Source organism: Falco peregrinus, chromosome 9, assembly GCF_023634155.1.
Source record: "Falco peregrinus isolate bFalPer1 chromosome 9, bFalPer1.pri, whole genome shotgun sequence".
Lineage (NCBI taxonomy): Eukaryota > Metazoa > Chordata > Aves > Falconiformes > Falconidae > Falco > Falco peregrinus.
In genome coordinates, this window is record NC_073729.1 from 18,878,293 (window position 1) to 18,894,568 (window position 16,276).

General features: G+C 36.7%; 1 long non-coding RNA gene across 2 annotated transcripts in view; it reads right to left on the minus strand.

Annotated features, from left to right (window-relative positions):
- Nucleotides 1-180: 180 nt before the first annotated feature.
- LOC114012954 (uncharacterized) overlaps nucleotides 181-16,276 on the minus strand; it is a 33,604-nt gene continuing 17,508 nt past the window's right edge. The window contains exons 4-5 of one of the 2 annotated variants that reach the window (XR_008748844.1): nucleotides 14,207-14,387; nucleotides 181-8,346 (exon numbers count right to left, since the gene is read on the minus strand). This is a non-coding gene — a long non-coding RNA (uncharacterized LOC114012954). Of the gene's footprint in view, nucleotides 14,388-16,276 lie in introns of both variants that reach the window. The other variant, XR_008748843.1, reaches the window with a different exon arrangement.

The window sequence follows — 16,276 nt, forward strand, 5'->3', positions numbered from 1 at the left end:
CATCTACAGCATCTTTTACAATTAAAAACCACCAAACAGTGAACAGCAACAACAGCAAAAAAAAAAACAACCAGTGAAAAGTATTTCATTCCTTTTTATGCTATGATTTAAAACTCAATACTTTATCCTATCCAATGGCCAGTGTACAAAAAGCGCACATGAAAATTACATCAGTGGCAATAGCTGACAGTTGCTCTGCATGAAGTGCATAATTCTGCATCCATATTTTTACCGACGTCTAATTAACACATACTATGTTCATCAAATTTCAAATGAAAAGTCCTGAAGTACAATCAAATTAAATAGTGTATACTCCTTTGTCATGCCTAAGATGCAAGAGAAAATTTGCATCCTTCAAGTATGTTATAAATACTGATGGAGACAACAGGAAAGCACAAATTTACGTCCCCCAATTTTTCAACTCTAGTGTCTAAAACTCTACCTTGATGAGTTAAGTCCTGCCAAAGCTTCATCTATAATTAAATACATTTTCAGTTTCTAGATGTTTAGTTTTCTTCCTTTCAAAAAAATTACAATGATCTTCAGGAGCTTCAGCTGAGTAAGAGCTAAGAAAATGGGACAAAGAAGCTGCTCCCAACATAACCAGTTGCCTGAAAAACTTGGTAAGTTGGGATATGATATTAGGAAATTTTGTCTGTAACTTTTTATCCTTCCAAGAGCATAGGAAAGGAACTACAGTGAGAGCAAATCTCTGTATTTCATAGAAATTACACAACTTTGCAGCTTCAGGGAACTTTCTTCCATGGGTATGTTTGATTTAATTATATTAGACTGGAGAACTAATACTTTGTAGGCTGCGAGGGTTAGGTGAGATGAAACCCATGTTTCTTATTTGCAGCAAAGGAAGTTTCAAGGACTTTTTAACCTCTCATCGTTTTAGATTAATGACCTGGTTTCAGTGCATTCTGGTAATTTTGAATGCAAGTTCAGCATTAGACTTTATTATTAGACTTATTACAAGATTTTTAACACCACTGTCAAACAGAACCTGCATGTAGCTGCATTACAGAAATCAAGGTAGAACAAAAGCAATAATGCCACAGACCCCAAACTCAGATTTCTTGTACAAGAGGTAAAAAGTGAAATATTTTCTTTAAAAAACCCTTTATATTCCTTGGCATTTTTATAAGTATCCAAAAAGATCAACTTGTATATATTAGCTAGGAATTTTATTTAGATAGGGTTTTTTCCACCTTCACTAAAACCCATAAAAAAGCACTTTCATGGCCAAATTAAATATTTTAAGTAATTCTGAAGAATGTATTTGCTTACAGATAAGACCTCAAACCCCTGTCTTCAATGATCCTGCCCATAAGATCTTTACCACTGAATTCCTGCCTTTTCTATGCTCTGTTCAATACTCTCAAAGTCTGACTTCCTAAGCTTTTCTTGGGTGGGATGTTTTGACATCTTTGTCCCATTTTTGTACTTTGCCTCGATAAATCTTCAGTAACTATTTTCCCCCTCCTGTTCAGAAATGGTTTAGCAGCTGGCCTTAATAAGCCAGCTTATTAAGCTTAAACCAATATAGAGTTAAAATAATGCAGAATTTTTTTTTTTCCGGCGACTGTGAATGTATTTCTCTGCTAGTTCTTAACATCCTTCAAGAATAACAGAAGTCAGTAAAAGCACCAGATAGACACTGATCTGGAAGAGGTGTAAGATACCTTAATGTCTTTTGATGTAAGATTATTGTGCCCTTTAAAATAGTAAGTCATTTAAATATAAATACTTTGTGTCAATTTTTATTAGATTTTTTGCAGTCCAAGTGAAAATACTTTTTTAAATTAATGACTGATAGGGAAATAAAACTGTTCCTTTTCCATTATAGGTAAATTACCAAGGAGTCATTTGTTGCAAGTTTCTTGCAATTTAAAAAAAAAAACAGTATACAAACAAAAATTATTATTATGTAGCAAACATTAAATTATCTAACTTTCCTGTATTAAAAGTTGGAATGTCTGTCTTTTTTCTTCTGATAAATTTGTGATTTGTAATATGCATGTTCTGATTTCAATGGTTAAGTCATTTCCTCAGGTGACATGCATGATGACACAGTTACACAATAAGAACTTGATTGCACTTCGTCTGTCATGAGTATTATATATATTCATGACCTTCCAGACCACATCTTCCATCGGTAGTACCTCTACAGTTACCACATTGGTTGGTTGTATTACTCCACTGTCATTCATTTACCAGAGACGATAAGCAACAGAAACAAAATTGGCTTCGTGATGTGTGTAAACTGGCTCAAGAGTTTTTACAGATTAGCATCAAAGACATCTTGCTTAATCTGCTCTGAAGCCCTGAAGGAAAGCTGTGTTTTAGTCCAGGGCTGCGGTACAGGTGGACACCCTCCTCTTCCTCCTTCCCAGAGCTGTGCTCGCTCCTGAGTGTGCATCAGAGCAGCTGCACCACCACACAGCCATCCCTCCATGTCACCATAGCTTCTTCCAGCTACAAATGTTGTTTTTAAATAAAGAATCTCCTCATTTTTATTGTTGGGTGTGAACAGACTTTGTACTTGCGTGCCTCTGCTTCACATTGAGCCCTCATTCACTGATTAAAGAATCAATCAAACTTACTGTCTGAACTAACTGAAATAAATGAGAATAATAAAATAAAACACAACAAAGAAAAACTGGAATCTGAATATAATACCTCTGGCTTTTGCTGAACATTCCCCCACATTTGTGACCAGCTATGCTGTTTTATAGAACTTATTTTGTACATACATTTACTTTTTTGAACTAAGTAATTCCAGTCTCTTAACTTTTTTTCTTCTATGAAGTCTCTCCATGCTTTCTGTGATTGCCATCTATATCTGGATTCTTGCTTTTTTTTTTTTTCAAGTTGGAGCCACCAAATCTTAGTGTAGAATAGTGAAATGAAGACAGGCTATTGCTTTCAGTAGATTGTACGTTAACAGTCCTTTTTTTACAGACTGGATGGATTGGTATCCTCTTCTGCATCTCTTCTTCCAGTCCTCTTTGGATTTTTGGACAACAGATCCATTATCCGCTGCCAAATATAGTACAGATAAGGTAAGACTTACCATTTTTCTTTACTGTATCTAGGCAGTAATAAAACTAAAAGTCTGAAGTCATCCATATACTTTTAGAAATAATCAGAGAAGTAGTTCATTGACCACACTTTTTCCTAAGGACAAAACTGGGTAAGTGCAGATGACCCAAGAAGATTCAGAGGTGTGTGTCAGTCCCAAATACTATGGAAAAGCAAGTGTTACTTATCTTGTTTAAATGCATGTGCTGTTTGCATAGATTTTCTCTATATATAAAAACAGGTATAATTTTTAAAATGTTAGATTCCTCTCAGAGGAATTTAGCATTTAATTCTCACAAGAACTGTGCCAAAATGCATATAACACAAAATCCAAATTACATTATCAGAGTAAAAAAGTCTGTTCTTACTTGCCTGCAAAACTGAGTAAGACAGGGATGACAAACTTTATTTGTACTCTCTAGCCAGTATAGAACTACATTTGATAGGTTCATTTGTAGAATATCAGAGAATTGAATCTTCATGGCCTGCTAAGGCCAGGATCTTGGAGGCAGAGAGGGACAGCGGCTTCAGGCTGAGAAAGCTCCCATCCTCCAACTAGATAGGTCCAGGTAGATCCTCTCCCCACATGATCTCAGCAAAGCCAGGAAGGGTCCTTCAGTTGTGGCTTGAGTCATCATCCCAGCGCACACAACGTGATGCTTGTCACGTCACCGCGTAGTAACAGAAGGTACTCTCCTTTCCCCATCTGAGACGCGTTCAGACAGGCATTGTCAGGGGATGTGCCATTTGGGACAATAACATATGTCATCTTAAAACAATGTTACATCAGTGGCCAAATGCTTAAACTGCTGTATGAGTATTCACTAAACATACCTGTATATAGACATTATGGATTGCCCAAACATGATTTCTTTTCAGAGAGGAAAGAAATCTTTCACACAGACCTCATAGGAACAACAACTGAAGTCACAGAATCAGAATGATTTGGGTTGGAAGGGCCCTTTTAAAAGTAATCTAATCCAATGCCTCTGCGGTGCAGAGCCATCTTCAACTAAATCAGGTTGTCAGAGCCACATGCAACCTGACCCTAAATATTTCCAGGGATGGGGCATCTACAGCCTCCCTGGGCAACCTGTTCCAGTGTTTCACCACTCCCACGATAAAAAAAATTCTCCCTTAAGTCAATGGTCAGTTAATCATGGTAGTTCTCACAGGTAAAACTCCTTCTCTGGATTAGACTGCAGGGAATCAAGACAGTAAAACACATACCAGAGGTTATTCCCATTTCCACACATTAGTACGTCTGTCTTTAAGAATTAACATAACAGACATCCAAGGTTAATTATGTTGGCATCCATAATTACCTCACCCTTACACCAAACCTAACTGTAGGATATTTGACATTCAAAGGTGTTTGAATTGCCAGATGCATTTTAAATCTGAGATATCTGTGCACAAAGTGAGCTTAGGAAAAAATTAGGCAAGAACTATTTGCAGCCTGTGATCCAAAGTTCAGATTGGCATCGCAGTGCTCAAGACCAGACCCACAACATGGGTTTAAAAGAATGCAAATTCTGTGTTCTGGCTAATGTCAGTGTTGCCTCAGCATGAGAGGGAAACTTGATTTTGGTAGATGTGCTCAGTGTTTTGCGTGTGCTTATGTGCATTTCTAGGTAGGAATGGACAAATGTAAGCAATAATAAATACTGCTGTGAAGAGAAGATCAAATTCAGGACATTTCGTGCACATATTTTTAAGTTTGCCTTTGTACTAATAGTTAAGCAGTCATTACAGCAGTTTCTGAAGATACCAAGGAAGGAATTAAAAAGAAACGTGAAGTATCATGGTTTTAATGCTTTTAGCATGATTTCAAGCAACTTCAAATGACAAACATTTCTATCCACTGCACTCCTGTTCTCTTATCAAGCCATAGCTAATGAGCTGTAGGCTGTCCTGCTGCTAACTCAAGCAACAAACCACTCGTGACTTTAGCAGATGTTCTCCTTTTCATGCCAATAGGAATATTTACTAACATTTTTTCATGTTATGGTTTTCTGTCTCAAAACTTATTCCTCAGGACCAGGAATATGCCACGTTTAACCACTCACAGTCATAAATATGCATTTACTAAGGTTGGTGCTTGCTTGAAAGTTACACAACAGGATTTTTACAGAGTTTACATAAACCCAATATCTTTCAAAATAAGAATTCATTGAAGTTTGTTGTTAAAAGACAGAGTTCATAAAAACTGCTGTCAAGCTAAACATGCACTTGGTCTTCATCCAGCTTGTCTCTGCCAAATGAGGTGGTTGCTCAACAAGGGGAAGAGATGGTCACTGGTAAAGCAGTCTTATTATTATGCATGTATATCATCTCCAATTTTTAAACAAAGCAAAGCACAACTCTCTTCTATTCAGCATTCACTAACCAGCACCTCAGGGAGAAATAAGCAACCTTTTATAATGAAAAGCAGAAAAATTATTTTCTTTAGAGTTCACATTTAAATGTCTTTACCAATCATTTTCTACTTGGTTTTATTTACATAGACTTTTCAGAGTTCGTAAATACCTTAAATGCATTCCTGTGAAAGTTCATTTTCTGTATGGATCTGTTAAGGTAAAAATAGAGATTAAGAAACTTTCCCAAAGGCATGAGTTAGTCACAGTGGATAACGAATTCATGAATACTGCTCCTTGCTAAATCCAAATTATGTTCCCTCTTATATTAGTCTGAAGTTTCTGAATTGTAGTTAATGCTACCAGGTGTTAGGTAAGCTTAGATTTTATTGCTTCTCATCCTCCTGCAAGCTGTAAATGAATTTTAAAAATTGAAATATATGTGAATACTGTCTCACGGCTACCACATTACAGAGACCCAGGGCAAACAGAAAGGAGAGAAATTTTTTTTCTCTTTCACTTTTTTTTTGTTCCTTTGCTGGATAGGCACAATCATTTCTTCTTTTGAATCAACAACACAGACCAAAGTAGCTGGTAGCAAGTCATTGAGCAAGAGTGCTGTCTGCTGATTACAAGAATTAGTAGTTGCAATGAACCCATTTTACTTTTCATTGCAATGGTGGAGGAATTTGCACATCTCAGCTGAGGGGACAGGTAAACTCAAATTTAAAGAGCCATATATTAAAATAAGCTAATGGCAAATAGCTTTATGGCTAATTATTTTATTTATTGTTAGGAAAGACTGGATGCCTGTTCATAACCATTACTGAGCAGCAGTTTCCCAAAATGTGCTAACTTGGTCACTGATTATCTAACTGTATCTGGCGTGAATCATTGTATAGTTAACCTATGAGAAGCTCAGAAAACATGTGAGAGCTGTATTTTAAGTCAGGTCTGGACTATTACAACACACAAGCACAGAGTCCCAATGGACAAATACAGTGTAGGTAAATCTTAAAGTCCTTAAAAAAATTATTTCCCTTAAGTGCATATTCTGGTAAGATTGTCCAATAACATGATGGTATTGACAAGAAACCATTTTCCCCACAGACAAAAAAATACAATAAATACAGAATAAAAACATAGCCATCTTGTGTAACAGATTTACAAACACCTTGTGACAGAAATATTATAAACACTTTGACATGAACATTTTATTTGTTTTATCACTGAACAGTAATTCTAGCAAAGGTAGTTCATGCATGTGAATTGCAAAACCCAAATCAGCTGTTCATTTCCTATGATTTACTCTTCAGGTGTACATACTGTTTCATTCTTAAGAATAAATGCAAAACAATGGTGCATTCAGCAGCTGGGGATAAAAACACTCCACCCACAGTCCAACATCTCTTGGAAGGCAAACAACACAATCATTTCCAAAACTCTTAATTTTTAGAAACTCGGATATAGATAGCATTGGTACATCAGGCTGTTATCCTGCTGCAAGTTTATGTAAATTTTACTGAAAGCAAGCAGATTCTCTGTATAAAGACATCATTGGTCTTGTGACCTGATTTTCAAAGACAGTGGGCACCAAGACCTCCCTTTGGCTTCACAAACAGCTGTAGATGTTCATCATGTCAGATATTCAAGCCATTAGCCTTTCAGCATTCTAATATTTAAGATCGTTTAGATAGATTTACCCAGAGGAAATTACTGTAGCTATTAATTTATGTTCACTTCCTCACACATAGAGGGAACATATGAAAGTCAAGTCATTTTTGCTGCTGACAATAAAAGTCATACATTCAAAGATCAAGTACTTTGTGGTTTTGCTGGCCTGAGCCCTTCATGCCTTGTCAGCTCTCTGTCCTCACTGGAAGACCACCAGTTAATGGATTTAACCTTTACATCAGTGAAAGATAACAGATCAGCACGTCAAAGGTAAGTTACACTAAAGTCATGTATGTCCTCTTTCTCCTTCACTTCTTTTTATAGTCATTACATCTAATTTCCTTCACCACTGCTTTACTTAGTTTCATAGAAAGTACAACTATTCAAGCAAGTAAAAGGCAGTTAAAAAGAGCAAAGTTACAGCTGTTCACAAAGCTCACTACTCTCTGAAATTCAGCTCCCACATATGCCAACTTCAAAATGTCACTAACCATCTCCTGGAGACACCTTGACAACCTCTTCCAGCTCTTAGCTCAGGCAACAGTTTCAGACAATGGGACGGGTAATAATTTTTTTTCCAAGGTAATGTAAAGAAAGAGAAAAAGGACTTAGTGTCAAAATGTAGCCCTGAAACAAGTAAACCAAAAAAGATTACTATTTCACTGACGTGTTACGCATTTCCTGCAAATACAGTTACTTGTACATAACATGAACAGTTATACAAATACTGGCAGATAATATGGAGGTGTGAAGAGCACCAAAGGTCTAAATGAGTAACTCTGGGAGCGCATGCAACAGCTACGCAATTTCAGCTTAGTTTACGTTTCCAGGAAAAGACCCAAGACAATGCAGCAGAAAAACTAACCCTGAATTTTAGACAGTGAGAAATGAAAAGATTTAGGAATTCAAGAAGTCAAAACAAGAAGCTGCTAGTAACTTTTTTTCCAGGACACTTAGGCTCCTAGGACCATCCCAAATGGATTAAAATGAGAAATCTGAAATACATGCAAGGCCAACTTGGTCAATTATTTTTGTAGATTCAACAGGAAAAATATTGAAGTAGAATAAATTATTTCATTTATTATTATTTACAAGCAAGTTTCACCCGGAACAAGCAAAGTTCAAGTACAAATTTTCAGGCCCTGTACAGCATGCTGCTTCTGGTAATATCAGCTGGGCTTCAGCACCATGAAACAGAAACCCAGACATCACAGGCTCCAACATCTGTCTGTGAATGTAACAAATAGGTCTCCAAGTTTAACAGAAGTTAAAGACATTGGCCATAGCGAGCAAAAGTTTGATGCCACAACCAGCTATAGTGTGGATTTGTATCAAGTTGAGTGACTTCTCTATGGATTCAATGGTTTTGTTTAGTTCTCTATATAGAATATTTCTCTTCATCTCAAAGTTAAAGCCCATGTACTGCAAAGCAATAACAAGGATGCTATCCAAATATATTTTAAAAACTGATCACAATATTTAATGAGGCACCCTCCCAAGGCTCTTCTGAGGATACCTCTGGCTGCAGTTTACTCCGCAGTGTGTTATATGTGAATGAATCTTTGGAACCAGCACAAAGTTCTAGTGTTTTTGAGTATAATGATTCAGAGCAACAGTTTTCAATGCAATGCTAGGTCCTAAATCCATTCACTGTTTATAAAAAGAGCTGGATTTTGACAAAGAGAACACAGATGCCTGAAAGAAGTCATAGTTTCTGTAGGACTTGTTAAAAGTAACATTTCCAAAACAGGGAACGGATTGTTTGCTGCTAAATTTCTCAGCTCTTACAGCTCTTTTCTCTTCCCCTATCCGTATTTCCAAGTCTGAGCTGTTATCTGAATCACAGCCCAGTAGGTGATCAATTCAGGCAGCCTGATATTACTATACACACGTGCACTGGATAGTATATTGGTTCCTGTGAAGTCCAAGAAAGTTTTGCTAGATTTCAGTAAATGATATTAATGTTCCTCACTTCAAAAATTTAAACTAAAACCCAAGTCATCAAGAATACTTCACCTTTGTACAGTTGTAAACAAAAAAGAAATTTTACTAAGATAAATTATGGTATGCAAAATGCCAACACTAGGTTCCTGTGTTCAGAGGGCAAAAAGTCAGGAGGCTGGAAAGACAGATGCTGCTGAAACTAAGGTTATAATGGAGACTGCTATAGCTCTTATTCTATAATATAGTGAGGTAATGGAGATGTATAAGAATATTTACAGAAGGGTGAAATATAAATGAACTGACTGCTTAATGTTTATTTTACAGTTCTAAAGAGTAATTGACTACTACAATAACTTTATTAAAAAAAACAATAAACAGCTGTTTGGTCCTAACTTTCTCAAAACTTTTTTAGTGATGACATATCAACATTTGGTTGCATTTCAATATTTGGATATATTAGATATTTCTTGGGTATACAACTCTGCCAGCATAATACAGGTTGCTTTAACAATATTGCTGGCAGTCACAAAGCTTATAAAAATAATAATAAAAAAATGCAAAAATACTTCAGAATCATGGCTCACAACCCATTTTAGTAGGTGATATGCCTCAAGCAGGGCTCTTTCCTTGTATCCTGTCTGATAGAAGACAGCAAGGCAGGCTGTCAGTGACTACATTTTCCGTACCCCACTTCGTTACTGCTTGATAAGAATGAATTAGGGATAGTACCGAGAGTCCTGGACTTTGTTAGCGCTACCAGAAAATGCTCATAAAAGGGGAGAATGTTTTGAAGAGTGAGAAGTTATCAAGGAAAAAAAAAGTATTTTCTTCCACCCTGAACTGGCCAGCATAAGATGAACCTGAAATTACCAAAACATCAGAACCAATTCAGTACTACACATATTCAAAGTATCATTCAGCTCCTTGGAAACAGTATAAGAAAAATGGGCATGCTAGTATTTAAAGGATTAATTTTTTTACTCATTTTTGTCACAGAAGATGATCACAGTCAACCACTGCAAAGTCTAAGTTCTTCATAGAATTTACAGAAAATTATTATGTTTTAGCAGTTTCCTTTTGTAACTCCTCAGTTTAATATTACAGAAATATGAAAGCTATAAATGTTTTTTGGAACATGGTAGTAGAGTATTTCCCTGCCTTCTCAGGATTACTCATCAATTATGGAAAATTATTCATTCTACATCTGAGCTGAAGTTAAACAAAAAAACAAACAACAACCGACCAACAACAAAAAAAACATGGCTTTGGAAAGCTAATTTAAAGAATTTGTCCTTTTTGACATACATTTTAAACAAGACCTCAATTAGAACAGCCCATTACACAGTAAGGCACTTTCATTTTCACCCTCAGTCAGTCATAATGAGCCACACTGGTCTCCGTCATGGTCCTCTGTGCACACACTCCATATAATCGTGCTCGCCAGCCTATTTCAGTCATATAACAGTCAAGTAAGAACATGTGCAGTCAGTAACACTTAGAAATAACAGGCCAGGTTCATCACTGGAGTCAGTGGGAGGGCGTTTGGCCCATTAACTCAGAAATATAGGAAGTTTCGTTACGGAGTAACCACTTTGCAGAATCAGACTATCTTGGTTCATACTCTTTCCTCAAGGCCCATACATAGTGCTTGTTAATATCAGATGGAAATTTCAAATCAAAAAGCAAATATTCCCCTTATGAGAATGGAATAGACACTGTTACTGAAAAGCCCAGCTTAACTGTGTTTGGCTGTGGTCTGAAAATCACATCCCATTTACCACATAAGCCACAAGCAAATTACTGCCTCCTCCTGCATTATAATTTCCAGGTAAGAAAAATTGAAATTATAATTTTAGCTCCCATGATTAAGATGGATGCGTGGTGCTCACTGTAACGGGGATCTCAACATCTCTAAAATTTAGCACAGTTTACCCAAAGCATCCCTTTATCAGCTGGGTTCTTAGTTCCTTTAGAGCCTGCTGCAGCAATCTATCCCCATTCAGCAAAGTGTTTATGCATATACCTAATAACAACCACATTTAAGCAAATTCTTGAAGATAAACATGCCTTCAAATGCTTTACTCAACAGAGAAGAAATCTAAGCTTTGTCTAAAATAACCAACTGGACTGGGATCTTGCTTTTAAAGTATTTTCAGATGTTGAAAGCAAAATCATAACAAGCATAATAAGAATTTTTTCCAGTACGCATTTTTCTAACTAGACTGTAGTGAAAACAGTATTTCTGAGTAGAAAAAGATGGCTTTTCCTTAGTTAAAAGTGGTGGAAATTGTATTCTTCATTTGGTGAAAAACACCCTTCCTTCATAAAAACATTTGTCCATTATGATATTTTTAGTTCCAGAGTTTTTATTTTAAATCTTTCATGGAAAATACTAATATTATTTAGTACTTAAATGCTGATCAGTGTTTAAACTGAAGTGTAACTACTAGGATGTTAGAGAAATGGTAAATTATTATAGTGTTTGCTTCAGAGATAGGGAAAGGCCTCAAAGTTAGCTCAGTTTTTAATTTTCTGTAGCAGATTGCTGTAATGATAGGAAATACATTCCTTCAGTCAGAAGGCTGTTTGAGGACAAACTGATCCTCACCTAATTTAGAGGACGTCATCATCCTCAGCTAATTTAGACCAACGTAACATTTATAGCCTCCTATGGGAATTGATTTACATAACATAAATCCTTTAAGTCAATGGTGCGTTTTGTTTGCCTGTTTTACCAAAAATCCTTTTTTTTATTTTCTTGCTTGTTCTTAACTAGTGTACATTTTACATGATCGCACATTCCCCTACTTCTGATTCTTCCCTTAATTCAAAATGGTTATCTCTCCCTGTTACTTTCAAAGGCAATAAATGAATCTTAACTTCAGGGAGGACAGGGAAACAAAACAATGTCAGTTGGAAGAAGATTTCTAGGTGCCAGAAGCCTACCAGTCTTCTAGAAGTATTTGGAACTGGAACATTACTTTCAAAATATGTCTACACTTAATAGCAACACACTGAATTCTCTGAAAAGTAAAACTTACAGAAAAAAATATGCGGAACTGATAGACAGGCCCCAACATTTCACAAATCATTTTACTGTTCCTTAAAAAAAAATACATCAGTTCTCCCTAGCAATGTTTCTAATAAGAAACAAAACCAAATACACACAACCAACACGTTCACAGGGATTAAACTTTGCTTTTCTACCACTCAAACAATGGTGCTTGTATTGGCAATGGCAATAACTTGTAACTAGCATAACTTCATTTAAATAATTTTATACCTTTTATGGGCTTATCACTGAGCATTTTCAGAACATAATTTTACATTGCTGAAAATCCTATTGTCCTGGAAATAAGATGGAGTCAATCAGTGGTGGAACGCACCCAGTGCAGTTAGACCTGGGAAACTCCAGACTTTGACTTTAGTGAACTACATCAAAAAATATTGTACCTTGAGTTTCCTGCTTCATTAGGGGATAAGAATGGGCAATGTACTGCATTAACATACATAACCTCATGTTTGGAAATATTGTTTGATTTATAACATTTACAATCTGCTTAATGCCATTGCATAAATACATAAATGCACTGCTAATTTTTTTCACTGAGACATCTGCCAAAACTAAAGAACCTCCTGCTTGACTTCACAGGGAATGTGGTCTGAAAGCAGAAAGGAAGCATGAAAGAGAATAATAATGTAGTTTTACTCTAATGGCTGCTCCTGCTATAAAACATACATAAACCTTTTGCAATCTCATACAGTTTTTATTGCTCTCAAAAAAAAAAAATCATTCTGTTATACATATTTGCTATACTAGAACTGACAATGGATGGAGCAAACCGGTTTCTTTCCCTTTAGGAAAGCACTTGGTCACCTAAGAAACCCCAGCTAAGGAAAAAAAGAGCCCTGACCTGGGCACAGGATCATTTTACATCATGCTGCTTGAGATCAATGTCTTTACTTGGCTTGTAACAAATTGCATAAGCCATGTCAGTGCTGGGTGTTCTTCAACTTTTGATGCCTTTGCTGTCTTCTTGACTCTTTGAATTTCACCAGTGATCCTGTGCTCCTTACAGTAGTATTCTGTCTTTTTTCCTCTGCAACTCCCATAGCTCAGTTAAATTTTGGGGTGCCTCAGCCCCCTGCTAGACCTGTTGTAGCAATACAGCTAAGGAGAGTGCTGGAGGGACAGCTTTCCTTGAGAAGACCATGAGCTCCATACCTGGATCTCCCTGGTGTGTGGTGAGCACAGGACTGGAGAAATACCAGACAGAGTGGCTGAACGCCGCCCCTCATCGGCTCTCCAGGGACCAAGGAGACACGAGTGGATCGGCATAATGCAGAGAAACCTACAGTACCTAAAAAAGTATGCATTTTATAAATTGCCCTCTGCTGTGAACTCTTCATCTAAATTGCTGGTGCTCTGAGGTCATTCTGTCTGCATAATATTTGGGTGCCTTGTTATTTGCTGATGCAATAGGGAAAAAGGGGCTGGATTTTCCCAGCAGTCACTGGTACGAGCGCAAGAGACTGACAGATACGTGGTCACCAGCAGATTGTGCTGATGTAAAAGTTCTCTGCCAATGTCAGAAAACACAGAGGTAAATCAGTTCCCAAGGAGATTTTGGGGGATAGCAGAAAACCTACAAGGCCTCCCCCTCCTGCTGAAGTCAACAGCTGTTCAGGAAAGGAAAACAAGCACTTGCCTGAAGAGAGGATGGGAAATTCAGATGGCACTGGTATGAATCAATCCAAGCGTGGCTAATGAAACAACAGGTGATTTCCAGTGCCATTCCACCTTTTCAGTTCACACATTTCTGTTTTATCAGCTAATCCAAGCTGAAACTGCAGCCTTGACCCTAACTGGGGAGCAACAGATAGGCTGTCACCCTCATTGGGTTTTCCCTCCCTCAGCATGAAACCCAGTGTAGCAGTAGTAAGACGTGTATTCCAGCCTGACAGGTGGAAAAAACCAAAATGAAGCCCCAGAAGAGCTACTGAAATAAAAAGTTGCTATGAATTCTCAATATTCAAGGGTGGGAAAAAAAAGGAAAAAAAAAAGAAGTGTAGCTGCAAAGCCAGCACTAGACACATATACATAAACATGGAGCCCAAGCTTCATATTTTGGGGTTTTTCTTACCTTGCCTTAGGAGTCCTAAAGCAGGCAGAAATTCTTTGCCAGATTCTCCTTAGGGTACTGATCTTACTTCTGTTCTTCCCTTTCACCTAGGTACCCTCTGCATGATGTTCCAAATTTCTTCACCAAAAGGGTTGTCAAGCACTGGAACAGGCTGCCCAGGGAAGTGGTTGAGTCACCAACCCTGGAGGCATTTAAAAGACACAAAGACACGGTGCTTAGGGACATGGTTTAGTGGTGGGCTTGGCAGTGCTAGGCTTATGGTTGGACTCCATGATCTTGAGGGTCTTTTCCAACCTAAATGATTCTATGAATTATAAACTTAAATGCAAACAAGATATTGCAGATTTATCAACCATGTTTCTGTGATGTACAAATCTGTTCTCTGAGTTCAATACTCAGTTATACTTCAAGGGAATTTCATTTCTAATTGGGTATCAAACTATGTTGTTATCACAGCTGAAAAGCAGTGATTCAGTAAAAAATTCCTGAATATTTGATATTAAGTCATACCATTCTCAGTAAGCACTGCAATGAGCTGTCTTCAGAAGCAATAGGACCAACATACCAGCACCACCATTTTGCTGAGCAACTTTTACAATTGAATGTTTAACAGCCATTTGTGTATAAAATAATACATTCCATAAAAGTTAGGCATAAAGTATAGAAACATCTATCCTGAATATTCTTGTTTTCAAATTAAGACTGGCTGGCCACCGTCACATCATTATTGAGTGTGTTTTGCGGAAAAATCTGAGCAATCAAATTTTCATAAAAACAATGTTAATGAAAAAATAATTTAAAAGTCAAATATATGAATATTGTTTAAAACCAAATGGCAAATATGTCAATGCAAATATGTGAACAAAGAATTCCTCAGTTTTTCTCCAGTCAAGAAGCAGGCATTACATATAATGTATCTGGCCAAATGCATTCAAATAATAGCTCAAATGCTGAATAATCATGGTGAGTCATAACATGAATAATCCTTATGTTGAAAAAGAAAAAAGAGAATCTACTTCAGTGCAGTTCTGTAAATTAAGAGCTAGAAAATTCAGCAGGGAGAAATTACATGCCCTGCTGTAACTATCACACTGTCAGAACTTCCAGAGTTACAGTTTTCTATACTGTAGCATTAGTCTGATTTGGGTTTTGCAATATAATTTTACAACTAACTGCCCTTTTCCTTACTTCAGTTTTCCAATCAAGTAAAATTTCCCTCTTTCCCTATCCCCTTCCCTAGGGATCACTACCTTAATTAAAATTAACATACAGTCTATAGTATAAGGATACTTATATGTAAGTATATAGAAGTATACATTTATACTGTATGTAAGTATACATAATTATATAGATATAGATATACATAAAGATAGATAGATAGATATAGATACATAGGTATATAGTAAGTACCATATACATGGCTTGTAAAAGTTTTCCACTCTAGGGATTGCCTAAAATGGAGCAGAGAGTCACAGGTATTCCATTTATCATTACAAAATTATAAACAAGAACTTAAAAATATATCTTCAGACTTTTCATGGCTTTTCTTTATGACAGCCTTTCCAGTATGCTTCCTTCAGAATCAACTGTTGTATCTCTATGGTAAACCAGCACAAATTTGTCAATATTTCATACAGGATTAAATAAAATTGAGGTGGAATTATGAGAAAACACTGCCTTTCTATATAAAGACAAAACTGGGTAGTTACCTACTCTAGAAAGGACAATTATACAAACAATACATACTCTGGAATGAGAGCAGAGCCCATCACCTTGTGGAGCCAAGGAAGCATATACTGGATGTGAAATAAGAAGATGGGGAGTAGAGGGCATTTACAAAGAAACATCCACATTTAACAACAACAATGCAGTACAACCAGGAGGGATCTAGGAGCTATATGGAAGATGCTTTGTAAGACGGCATCTTTGGGGAGTGCATCTATTTGAATAGTGAGTGAGTCACAGGGGAGAGAATGAAATACTCCTGACAAGCATCATTTAGGGAGACAAATGCAGATGTCACATGTCTCTGTGTTAGAGGTTCTGATTTCAATAGGCTCAGAAAAGAAC